This window comes from Delphinapterus leucas, chromosome 16 (assembly GCF_059928025.1).
Source record: "Delphinapterus leucas isolate spDelLeu-1000000601 "Yukka" chromosome 16, BTC_Dleu_Yukka2, whole genome shotgun sequence".
In the NCBI taxonomy this organism is placed as follows: Eukaryota; Metazoa; Chordata; class Mammalia; order Artiodactyla; family Monodontidae; genus Delphinapterus; species Delphinapterus leucas.
In genome coordinates, this window is record NC_143144.1 from 64,996,774 (window position 1) to 65,009,640 (window position 12,867).

The 12,867-nt window shown below is 40.9% G+C and overlaps 1 protein-coding gene across 1 annotated transcript in view; it reads right to left on the minus strand.

The window, feature by feature from the left end:
• SORCS1 (sortilin related VPS10 domain containing receptor 1) overlaps window positions 1-12,867 on the minus strand; it is a 554,727-nt gene that overhangs the window by 177,553 nt on the left and 364,307 nt on the right. The window lies entirely within an intron of this gene.

Sequence of the window (12,867 nt, forward strand, 5' to 3'; positions counted from 1 at the left end):
TTCCAATGAATACGTATATGAGATTATCAATATGGCAAATTTCCATTAGAATACCACAGTCATAATTGTTGCAGGCAGGACTGACTGAAGAGTCCTAAAATTAGCGAGCAAAACACACAGCCTCAAAATATCTCTCTCAACATATTTAATGATCATGGTGATTTTTTTTTACGGTACGCGGGCCTCTCACTGCTGTGGCCGCTCCGGTTGCGGACCACAGGCTCCGGACGTGCAGGCTCAGCGGCCACGGCTCACGGGACCAGCCGCTCCGCGGCACGTGGGATCTTCCCAGACCGGGGCACGAACCCGTGTCCCCTGCATCAGCAGGCGGACTCCCAACCACTGCGTCACCAGGGAAGCCCCAGATCATGGTGATTTTGGCATATATTCACACAGTTTTTAATACTCCTTCTACCAAGAGTTGGAGCTTGATTCTCCTTCCCTGGCATGGGAACTGGACTCAGGGACTTGCTTCCAACAAATAGAGGCTGGAGCAGAGAAAACAGTACCTCTGCAATGGAGAAACCTGGCAGATACCACCTCAATCAAGTGACCAAGGTTACCATCATCAGTAGCAGGACATATTGATATCCTGCACTCTTTGATGTGATGTCATGAGAAGGTCACACCATTTCTGTGATTTTCTTCCCAACCATATATAACACTGTAATCATGAAAAAATATCAGACTAACCCAATCTGAGGAACATTCTACAAAACACCTGACTAGCAGGCCTCAAAACTGTCCAGGTTATCAAAGACAAGCAAAGTGGGAGATTTGAGGAGACGAAAAAAGACATGACAAATAAATGAATGTAGGATTCTTATTTGGATCCTAGATGGGAAAAAAAAAGGACATTAGTAGAAAACCTGGAGAGATCCAAATAAAGTCTCCAGTTTAACTGATAGTATTAAATCAAGGTTAATTTCCCAGTTATGAATATCACACCACACCATGGTTATATAAGATGTTAGCATGAGGTAAGTTTATGGGAACTCTCTTATTCTTTGAAATTCTTCTGCAATTCTAAAATTATTTCAAAATAAAAAATTAGGGAGAGAAAACTACCCACATCTCACAAGGATAGACTCTATTATAGCAAAGCTACTATAAGCTGGAACACAATCTGTTGTAACTAAATCATTGTTATCACGAGGAGTGGATTGGTCCTGTTGTCATTTCATCCTGTAAAGCAGGTAAAATAACTGTTTCATTTCCACTGTCAAGAGTGTATGATTCATAGATTTCAACAATCACAAAAGATGAAGTTATTTGATTTTTTAAAGAAATGTTAAGATCAGAGAAATGGCTCTTATTACTGGGATGTTTTTACTCTCCATTTGTTTAGAAATAGAAAACAGTGTGGAGAGCGAGAGTCTATTTATTTTAGGGCTGCCCTGGTTACCAAGGGAAAAACCTGATTTCAGCTGACAACATAAATATGTTGGGACCAGGAGCTGTTGAAATTCGAGGTCAGATGTGAGGTATGGCTGTTTCAGATTCCTCTCAAGCATCTCGTTTTCCTTGGCTACTGAATTACTCAGGAAGGCTAACTGCTCATAGGAGGCACATGGAAGAGCTAGTTTGTTCTCTGGGTTGGGGTTGGTGATGCACAAGCTATCCCAGGCACATAAATATTCTAACAAGTTTCATCTTGTCACAACAGAGTCATAAAGTTGCTCAGCTCAGCACATGATAATGGCTTTGAAATTCAATTACTGGTGGCATTTGTCTTCTGGGATTTATCTGCCTTAAACTTCAACACTTGTGTAAAAACCTTTACCATAAATCTCATAAATGCTGCAGCAAATTCCATTCCCCCCACCCCACCCCAGGGCACATCTTGCCATGCCTGTGAAAACCTTGACAGCTTTCTCTAAATTATAGAATTGTTCTGTTTAGAGGTGTTCATGTTTTAAGTGCCAGAGAGCCAACAATGAAAAAACAGTGGGGACTAGTGTATTTCCTCTAGTTATTGTCTTCAGAGGAAGACAGATCCTGACAGACAGACAAAATTCCATTCTTAATCCAAAGGGCTGTTTTCAGCCACTTACTTAGAATTTTGTAGAAGGGATTCCTGCAAGTCAGAAGCCAGATATGACGAGCCCTAAGTTCTTTAAGAATCCTGAGATTCTGATGCATAAACACATCAGGGCTAGTCATCTACAAGGATTCAGCATCTTACTGTTGCTTTTAAGATCTTCCTCAGCCGACTCTGCATTTCATTCCTACCCAGTCAAATGATCCAGGTTCTGGGTCTCCACTACCCTCCTGTGTAGAATTCACCATTCCATATCTCATTAGTTATCTATTTAGACAACCCTATCTAACCTTCGGTTTGAAAAATAAGTATCTATGGTTGTCTCATCTCCAGTATCCACTCCTCACCTTTCAATCATTCAACAAATATTTATTGTGCACCCATCTCATCAATTCCAAAACGCTATTTTTTTTTTAAATTTTAACGTCTCTTAAATTAGTAGGTGTTTTTTTTTGTTTGTTTTTTGTTTTGCGGTACGCAGGCCTCTCACTGCTGTGGCCTCTCCGTTGTGGAGCACAGGCTCTGGACGCGCAGGCTCAGCGGCCATCGCTCAGGGGCCCAGCCACTCCGCAGCATGTGGGATCTTCCCAGACCGGGGCACGAACCCGTGTCCCCTGCATCGGCAGGCGGACTCTCAACCACTGCACCACCAGGGAAGCCCACACTCATTTTTATTTTTTTAATTTTAACATCTCTTAAATTAGTAGGTGTCTTAAAATCATTGAAATGATAAAGTTTAATAGGCAGAATTATTTTGACAGATATACAAAATAAGGGTGCATCCTCATTTAATGAAATTTTAGATTTGAAGCTACACGGTGTATACCAGGTACCGTTCTGGGCACTCTACTATCCTAGATTTTTTTTTGTTTTTTTTGCTGCATGCGGGCCTCTCACTGTTGTGGCCTCTCCTGTTGCGGAGCACCGGCTCTGGATGCGCAGGCTCAGCGGCCATGGCTCAGGGGCCCAGCCGCTCCGCAGCATGTGGGATCTTCCCGGACCGGGGCACGAACCTGTGTCCCCTGCATCGGCAGGCGGACTCTCAACCACTGCGCCACGAGGGAAGCCCTATCCTAGATTTTGGGTCAATTTCTTCTCTTCTTTGGCCTATTAACAGAAAAATTCCTTTCCTTAGGAGCCATTCCTTAGAGACCCATCCTCATCTAATTTAATATAAATATATTTGTGTGTGTGTGTGTAAATCTTTTCCTTTCTTTTTCCTCTTTCCCATTCCTCTGTTTTGACATAAAATGTGTTAAGGTGGCTGAGCTTGCATGTTGGTATTTCACTTATGGAATACAGAAAGGGCAAGTATGACTCCCTAGAAGAAGAGTATCACCCAAGGATATTCCCGACACGGGCAATTGTTTTTTCATCTTTTTAGGAAGATATTTATCATGTTTTAAGTTGTATGGGGGGTTCTCTCATGATAGGTAGATGCATAATTTTGTTTTTGTTTTCATTTGGAAGTCATACATGATTTAAAATGATGTGCACAGGTGCCAAGTTTGCAAGGGGTGGACTCTGGTGATTTTGCACTGGATCAACCTGGCGAAGATGCGACTATGTTTTCCAGAGTCTCTGTATGGTTTCCAGTTATAATGGACTGAAAGGAAATATGTGTGACATCTGCAAGGCAGGAGGGAAGTAGTGGCTATTTCACTCTGAAGGTCCTTTGGCTAGAGGTGGTGGGAGGCACTGCAGAAGGACTGGTAGTTTCTATCTAGTTTGTCCTTGCTCTTCCCTTCACAATTACAAGTCCAGCTTTTCTTCCAAACTTCCAGTCTTATGACCTTAGGCGTCAAGCCAAATGCTTGGCTGCAAACTCAGAGGGGCAGCTATGCAGGGGCAATATCCTTCCACAGACTTCTCTAGGGGCTCCCTTTGCAACCCCACCTCAGCAGCTGAAGGCCCCCTTGAGGGCAGGGGCTGTTTCCTCTATCTTTATGGCCAGGAGTTAGCTCTGAAAATGCCTCAACTGATATAAATTAAATGAATTGTATGATAGGAGTTTTCACCTATCTGAGAAGCTACAAAATAAAACAGTAAGCTGATTTTCTATCCATTGTTCTTAATTCTGGGGTAACAAAAACAAAACTCATACACACATTAAAAATGCTCACTGGAAATATAAATTATTAAATCAATATCAGAGTGAGATGGCCACATTGCAGAAACTCATTAATACCCACCTTGTCCTATCCCTCTTTTAAGTAATAGTTTATATTTATTCACCATGTATTATGTGTTTAGAGTGTAACCTGGAATTTCATTTTCATCCTGACAACAAATATATGAGGAAGACACTATTATGATGACTATGATACAAATGAAGACACGTTAACTAAATAGCTCATCGTCACACCCCTTGAAAACAGGATTCTGTTGATACCACAAGCATTCTGACTCCAGATCCCTCACTCTGAAACACCAAACAGCATCTCTCATTGGCTAAATGGAACACACAAAGGTGGAGAATGATTAACTGAGCAAAAGGGAAACCACAGACACAGACACTGCACACACCCACAGGCTCTTGAACTCGAAGGCTAAATGAAGTCTGATCACTAGGGCATAAGTCAGATTTTTTTAATATCAGTATAAATTAGGAAGCCATAATTATGAGGATTTCCCCCTCTTTCACTCTTCCACTGCCATCTCTTGTACTCTGCCATCATAAGAGTTCTTAGTGGAAATCTAGAGAAATGACTGAATCTCAGTTGCTCAGAGATACAGGAATTACAGTCCATGGAGCCAAGAAGTCATCAAGGAGGACAGGAATCAATAATGGCCATTAGTGAATGCAGGTCACGAGAAAAGTGATGGGCTCACAGTGTAGCAGGGGAAATTTAACTTAATTTGTAGGGAAAACTTGCTAATCACAGGAAGAGATTTAAGAAGTGGAGGAAGGTGCAAGTGGATAGGGAAATAGCACTCAAGTGGAGCTCATTAACAGGAAAAAAAAAAAAGATAAAACACCAGTCCTCTCGAGGATAATGAAAATCCTCTTATCCAGCACGCCTGGTATAGGTGCCAGAATGCCCCCCATTGGAGCTCTTGGTGTGTGATCTCAGGAATGATTTCCTGCTACTTCTCTCTGCTCCTTACCCAAGCCACGCACATGGTTCAGCTCAGAGTCTCAGAACCAGAAGAGGCTGCCAGAGAAGAGAGAATAAAGTCCACGCTCCAAAGGACGGAGGGTTCTGAGTTCCTCACCTGAATTCCATATTCTGAAGTGTGTAGAGGATCTGTCAATATTCTATGGCACAACTCCCTGTGAGAGCAGTCTAGGAGGCAGCCACTCTGTTTTTGTTTAAATTCCTCTGCTAACATGGATCTCATGACTCCTTAGGACAGCCTGTCGAGTTAATAAACAACCTACTGCATAGAAAACTGTTCCTTTTACTGATCTAGAATCCTCCCCACTTTTCAATATACACTTTGATGGCATCAATGGCTTAGAAGTCTAACCTGTTCAGGCTGGAAGGAAAAACAGGTCATCTATTATGGTTCCCTGATCAAGTCCATTCAAGATGAGTTTCAACTGGAGGTTTATGTTTGTGCATATACATATATATATATATATGTGTACTTGATGAATTTCTGTGTGTGTGTGTGTGTGCACACTAGTTTCTGCTATTCCTTTTATTGTTGTACACAAGATAGAAATACGTTAATGACAGTCTTGGTCCTTAAGGAACTTATCCTCCATCAGGAGATGGAAATGAGGAAATAAAAAGATAGAGCACATACTAAGTGCTAAGTTACTTAATAATAATTATGATAATATGCCATTTTTGATTCTCAAAATAAGCCTTCGAATAAGGAAACTGAAGCTCGGGCAGGTGAAGGAGTCTCTCAAGATCACCCAGGTAGTAAGTAGATAGTGAAGCTAAGATTTGAAGCTTCATATGCTGGCTCTAAGCCTGTACTCTTTCAACCAATCCCACACGCAGACCTGTAATACAATGCATGCTATGACACATTATGTTTTATTTATGACATAATCACATTTAAATTCAAAGAAAGAGATTCTTCTTGCCTAGAAAAACAAGAAGCAAGAACCAAAGAAGGCTACATGGTAGACGCAGCCATCAACGTAAGGCCATAAAGGTCTGATACTGTGATCCTAATAATGACAAATACCCTCATACATTATCTTTGCATTCAAAGACCAAAACTGTCCTGATACATAGTAGGTGCTAAAATTAATCACTGCAAAAACAAAAAAGGACAGTTTATCCCCAGGTAAGAGTTGTATAAAACCATAGAGATAAGAGATATAGACTGCTCCATAGACTAACCAGTGCTTAGACTTTTTATCTGGCCTCCTGGAATTTAGCACAAAGAACTAGGAGCATGGCAGTTGGCTCAGAAAATATATATCTGAACCCAGGTTTGCAAGAACCTGGTTACATTCTTACTCTTTTTAATTTTATGTTGTAGGCAATGAGGAATGGGGCAAACACTCGATCAGGGAAATGCTTACACGATTCCTTTGGCAGTAGTTACGATATGAAGGGATGGATGGAGGGGCCTTTTCACTATTCCTAGTGGGGGGGATGCTGAACCAGTGTAATGCTAGGGAGGGTGGAAGAGGAGGTGGACAGATATAACTTCCCTGAAGTAGAACCAATGGGACTTGGAAACCCAAAGATTTAAGAGTGAGTAAGAGGGCTTCCCTGGTGGCACAGTGGTTAAGAATCCACCTGCCAATTCAGGGGACGCGGGTTCGAGCCCTGGTCCGGGAAGATCCCACATGACACAGAGCAACTAAGTCTGTGCACCACAACTACTGAAGCCCACATGCCTAGAGCTCGTGCTCTGCAACAAGACAAGCCACTGCAATGAGAAGCCCGCACACCACAACGAAGAGTAGCCCCCGCTCACCACAACTAGAGAAAGCCTGCAAGCAGCAACAAAGACCCAACACAGCAAAAAATAAATAAATAAATTTATTAAAAAAAAAAAAAAAAGAGTGAGTAAGAGAACAGAGTTGAATATGACTCTAAGGCACTGAGGCTGGGATCTAGGGAATACAGAAATATGGAAGCTCTAGAAAAAGTTGATTTTGAATGGCGGGATGTTCCACTGCCAGCTCACATAAAATTGAAAGCGAGTGATGGTGTTTTTTAAGAAGTTCTCTGCAGAAAATGACTAGTTTCATAGATGTGGGTGAAGGATGAGGCAGAGTATCTTTAAAAAATAGCCATACACCCTATCTAATCCAATACTATCAAATACAGTATCACATTTTCTAGTTATTTTGATAGCACAGAGTTTTACTTTATACATTACATTTTACATATATATGTATATATACATATATATATTTGTTATTTTGTAACATCATTAGACTTCACCCCATTTCCAGTTTGCAAAACCTGAGAAAGGAAAAGTAGAGAGAATTCTCTTGTTACTGAATCCATTAAACCCATCTGGGGAGAGAGACAAGAGTCATCTCATGCCATATCCCCTCCAAGCCCCTTTGGTGTGAGTGGCTTAGAAGTCTTGAAGATGCTGTGTTGAATGCCAGCATATCTGAAGGAAGAAGAGGAAGGGTCATGGTGACCTGATGAATATAAAACAAGCTATCAAACAACAAGGTAAATAAAATGCTGAAATTGGCTTGGCAGCAATATTCAACAAGGACTAGATGATGAGCAGTAGTGCCATGAATCAGCACAGAGAGAAACTATTTTAAGTCCCAGAGTGTTTTCTGACTATAGCCAGATATGTTAACAAAAGTGTACGGATCTGCCTCTTATGCCTGAGGTTAGATGAGAGGACCTTGGGTAGGAAGTGATGACTTCATGTATAACTTTGCTGTACACCTGAAACCAACACAACACTGTAAATCAATTATACTTCAATTAAAAAAAATGCCTTTGGAAACAAAAGAAAAGAAAGAAAAAAGAGCTGATGACTTCAATGAGCCTCTGGATCAAGTAGAGTCTAGAAAAAGTTAGACCTGATTTATCAGATCCATGAGCCAATACTGCTTTAAAATTTTTTTTTCTTAAAACAGGTTGCATTTTTCTATCACAGGTCTTGACGGAGTTTTGATCAATAAATCATTTCACATCATTGATTTGAGGATTGTTTAAAACAACATATGCAAAGCACTCAGCACAGGGCTTGGCACACAGTAAGTGCTCAAGAAATGGGACTTGTTACCAAAGATGTGCAATGGGAAGTCATTCATACTGACTGGCATTGAACAATGGGGATGAATGAGAATGTGGAAACTTGCTCAAACACACTGAGGATGGAGCCGGAAGTATCCCTATATCCCTCTGCTATATAATACAGCTGTCTTATTTCCCCGGAGGGATACCACTGAAACAAGATGGCATTCCAGAATAACAACAGGTTCATTGTCGAGCCGACTCTTAATTTTCCATGTGTGAATTTGTCACAGAAAACATGTAATCGCCATTCAGCTGTCCCTGTTTCCAGCCAGCCCCCTATACGTCAGAACGACATAATCAATAAGGTACATCTGAATGTATTTTTAATTAAGTGAAACAGTTCTAAGATTGCTTTGTCTTTTGCATAGATAAAGATCACTGACTGGTTTCTAACGAAAACTGCCTTCCTTTGCTTTGTCCTAAACGCGAATCAGATGCCAACAAACCACGTTCATCAACCTCTCATAGTAAACTTGGCTTCTGGCAAAAGCTTCACTTATTCGAGGCATTTGGCTAACGTTGGTCCTCCATTTCTTGTTCTTCAGTGTCAAATGCAGCACGTTGGCTCTTATCTATCCAACTGTTAAACTAACAGTTATTATGGGGGATACAGGTGGAAAATAAGTCTTGAGTTTTGAGCTGATCTTTACTATCGCAAGCAAGAGCCATGGACCCAGAGAGACCAAGTTTCAAAACCCGGCTGTATTATATTTTATGTTGGGTAAACTCCATCACTTTTCTATTTCATCAAAACGAGAGTAAAAATCCCTACCTCACAGTCCTGTTATGAGGATCACAGGGCATGATTTATCATGTGCCCAGACCATTGTATATAGTTAATTAACAAATACAAATCCCTTTTATGGAACATTATCTTGCTGGCACTCAGTTCTCCCATCTGTATTTTTTCTGTAATGAAAATCTATCCCTCTATTTTATGATAACAGAATCTTTTTCTCTTTTCTTTCCTTTTTAGAAATCTTCTCTCCTCCAACCTTGAGCCATGCAGTTTAACTGGGACTCAATACCATCTCCTATTTCAGTTCCCAGGGAAGATATGTGTCTGACCTACATGAGTAATGCAGACTACTGGGATTCAATCCCTGGAAACATGAGGAAAGAGGCAGACTGGTTTGATGGAGCTTCCAAACTGTTAGGTTGTAAGACTAAAGCTGATGATGTCCATCATTGCTACGAATGGGGAAAGCAACCTGAGAATGAAGCCAACATGGGGGAGAAACAAAACTAAGAGACGTAAAAGTCAGCTACTGGGCTTCCCTGGTGGTGCAGTGGTTGAGGGTCCGCCTGCCGATGCAGGGGACACGGGTTCGTGCCCAGTCCGGGAAGATCCCACATACCGCGGAGTGGCTGGGCCCGTGAGCCATGGCTGCTGAGACTGCGCGTCCGGAGCCTGTGCTCTGCAACGGGGGAGGCCACAACAGTGAGAGGCCCGCGTACCACACACACAAAAAAAGTCAGCTACTATTAATAATATTACTATTAGCCAGTGGGAACTTAATACAACTCTTAGATGCCAGGCATATAACCAATTCACAAAAAACATCTCATTTGATTAAGTAGGTATTAATTATCTTCACTTTACAGGGGAAAAAAACTGAGGCACACAGAACTTAACTTCCCCATGACCCCTTACTTAGTAAATGGCAAAGCTAGAACTCACACCTCAGTATCTCTGAGCCCCTTAACTTCCAGGCTGTACTGCCTCCCAGTATAATTGATTTCTGACATAGTAAAGAACAAGACTGCTATAGCAGTTAGTTGAATAAAAAGACACCTATTCTATTAAGGGCAATATTGTGCTAAAATATGTTTTATAAGATGCCCTAAACATGTAAGTCAGTTTTGGAAGCAATTTAAACTCCTTGGAAGAAAGTTCATATGTATGTCAGTATGATAGTACTACCAACAACCACCGTGAATATAAGGATAAACTGTTAAACTCCATAATTGTTTCACAATTGCCATTGATTACTTCCAGGGGTGGCATTACTACTGCCACCCAAAATAAAGATATTTCTTAAGTGTACTAGGTGATGAGGAAAAGATATGAATTCATCTTCATTTTTCTCCATGGGAAATGCTATATTATTACCCAGGGTCACTCGTCAATTCAATTTAGCACTAGAAAAGTTCCCCTTAGTCACCTCTACACTCCCACAGCCAGGCTTCAAGCAGAAATGATTAATGAGAGCTTCTTTCAATTAAGCTCGCTGAATAATCCTAGATAGCCCTATAGTTCTTATGTAATTTGAAGCAACTGATTTCCAGGAGTCTAATAAATACTGCTTTGAATGACACCTTTTCTGCCAGCCTTTGGAAGTTGCTCAGAGTCAGAAAATACAGACCATGTGGCCAGAGACCAAGAGATTTCATCAACAGTCAATGTGCACTGTGCAATTTACAAGGTCTCATGCTTTCTCTGGAAAAACCAACCTAGCTTAAAGAACCCAAGGAGGCCATTTGCCAAGCCCAGCTGGAGAGAGACACACACAGGCATGGTGGCCAAAAGAGCTTTGGATTTTCTCTACTCATCTGCCTGAATGGGCTAGATTTCTAGGGCTCACAGCTGCAGCCCAGAAAAAAAAATTCCAAGAGGCCTAAGCAATAGAGTCCACTGATTTAGTAGCTCATGGGCTTTGAAGCCATTCCGCCTGCATTTGAATCCTGGCTCTGCCACTTTCTGGCTGTGTGACCTTGGCTAAATTATTTGACCTCTCCATGCCAAAAGTTCCCGATCTGTTAGGGATGATAATGCAATGCTTACTTTATAGAATTGTTCTGAGGATTAAATTGCTTAAGTTTGAATAATGCCTATCACAATATCAGGACTTGAATGGAGAGACTCCATTCACAGAGGCAGAGAAGGGGTATCATTCATTTCACTCAACAGACAGATTAATTAGAATTTATATATGATCATGTGTTTAGTTTTTATAAAGATAATGATATAACATTTGGTTACAAGGGCTTTGCTAATCAGGCTTACAGATAGAAGGACCCCATTCCAAGAACAGATAAGAATGGGTTCAATTACTACCAGCCAAAGCAATGATGGATTTGTTCACCTCCCAAAGCTGTGTGTAAATAAGCCCTTCAGTGAGCTAGAAGATACTGTGTACCATGTACCGCTTAACATGGGAAATTCTCTCATCCGTTTTTTTTTTTTTTTGGTTTTTTTGGTCAATGTTTTTCTTTGTTGCTATTGGTTGGAACAAACTTCTCTCCAGTCATTTGAGAACTGCAACTTCCTGCCTTCAATTGCTGGGTCCACATGCAGATATATTCAGTCACTTGGAAGCAGGACTTAAGGAATGATTGGTCCCTCATACCTTCTCATTGGCAAAGCATCAACTTCATTTCCAGGTTAAACCAGGGGAACCACATTAATTTAGTTTGGTCTTTTATTTATTTATTCTCTGAGGCCTTTCTATGAACGTATAACACCCAGTAAAAGAGAAAAAAATATAGACCTGCTTTCCAAAAAGTGACTTTATAATTTACAGGCAAAACACATGGAGATGCAAGGTATCTCATGAATAAGGGACAGAATGAATAAGTGAGGAAGAGAAGAAATGCTGATCAGAGAAGGGAGACGCAGTGACAGCTACAACTGAATTCCTGGAGAAGGGCATCCAACTTAGATGCCAAAAACAAAGCTTCAGCCATTCCTGAGTGGGAGCAGCAGGGAAGAGGTGAATAAGTTCTGAGCAACAGAAACCCTATTTAGTTATCAATGTCTCTGTGATGCGGGAAGAGAAAGTATCTTTCCATATAGAAGTCTCTGTGTGTTAACTTTGAGCCAGTTTGTTTGCAAATAACTTGTCTTTTACTTTTTCAGGCAGTTTCACTAGTGTTTTAAGAGATTTATCTGTTCTCTGGCTTTCAAATCCCACAGGGTCTTAGGGCAGTGTTTGAAAATAAGAAAGATAAAAATGCATTCCTCTTAGAAGTGAGAGAATTGGAGTGGTGGGGGAAGCTATTAGGTACATGGAAGTCCCAAGGCATGGTGAGAGGCAGTGTGATTTCAGGAGGAGTAAAGGGGAGACAGCTTTTACTGTCCTAGCTGCAGGAAGCTCATTGGCTCCGAAAAGGTCATTGCGCCAATGATTCTCAATGATGTGAACAAGGGATATTTAAACTCTTGTCTGAGCCAGCTCTGCAGGGCACTGTTTATACTAGCAGAAGTCTGGAAACAACCTAGATGCCTTTTCCATAGGAAGATTAGATAAATTAGGATAAGGCAGAATCACGTCTTTTATAGGGCTTAGGTTGTAAATTCAAAAGCGATTGATAAGTAATGTCAACATTACACTAGAATACTTTGTGCTTTGTTCTTATTTTGCTGGGATCTAGGCCCTTGGAAACTCAGAAGCTAAAAGGAACTTGTATTATCCCTTCTTTTCAATTGTAGTAACCCAGGGAGGGAGGCCACCTCTAATTTAACCAGGGGGGTGGGCTCAGGAGGTAAAAAAAAAACAGAATATTACTTTCTTTGCCTCCTTCTTTTCTGTGTTGTTCAAGCCACCCAGTCTATGGTATTTTGTTATAGCAGTCAAAGCTGACTAAGAAAAAACAATTACTAATATGTATATTAATATTTACATGCATTTAGTA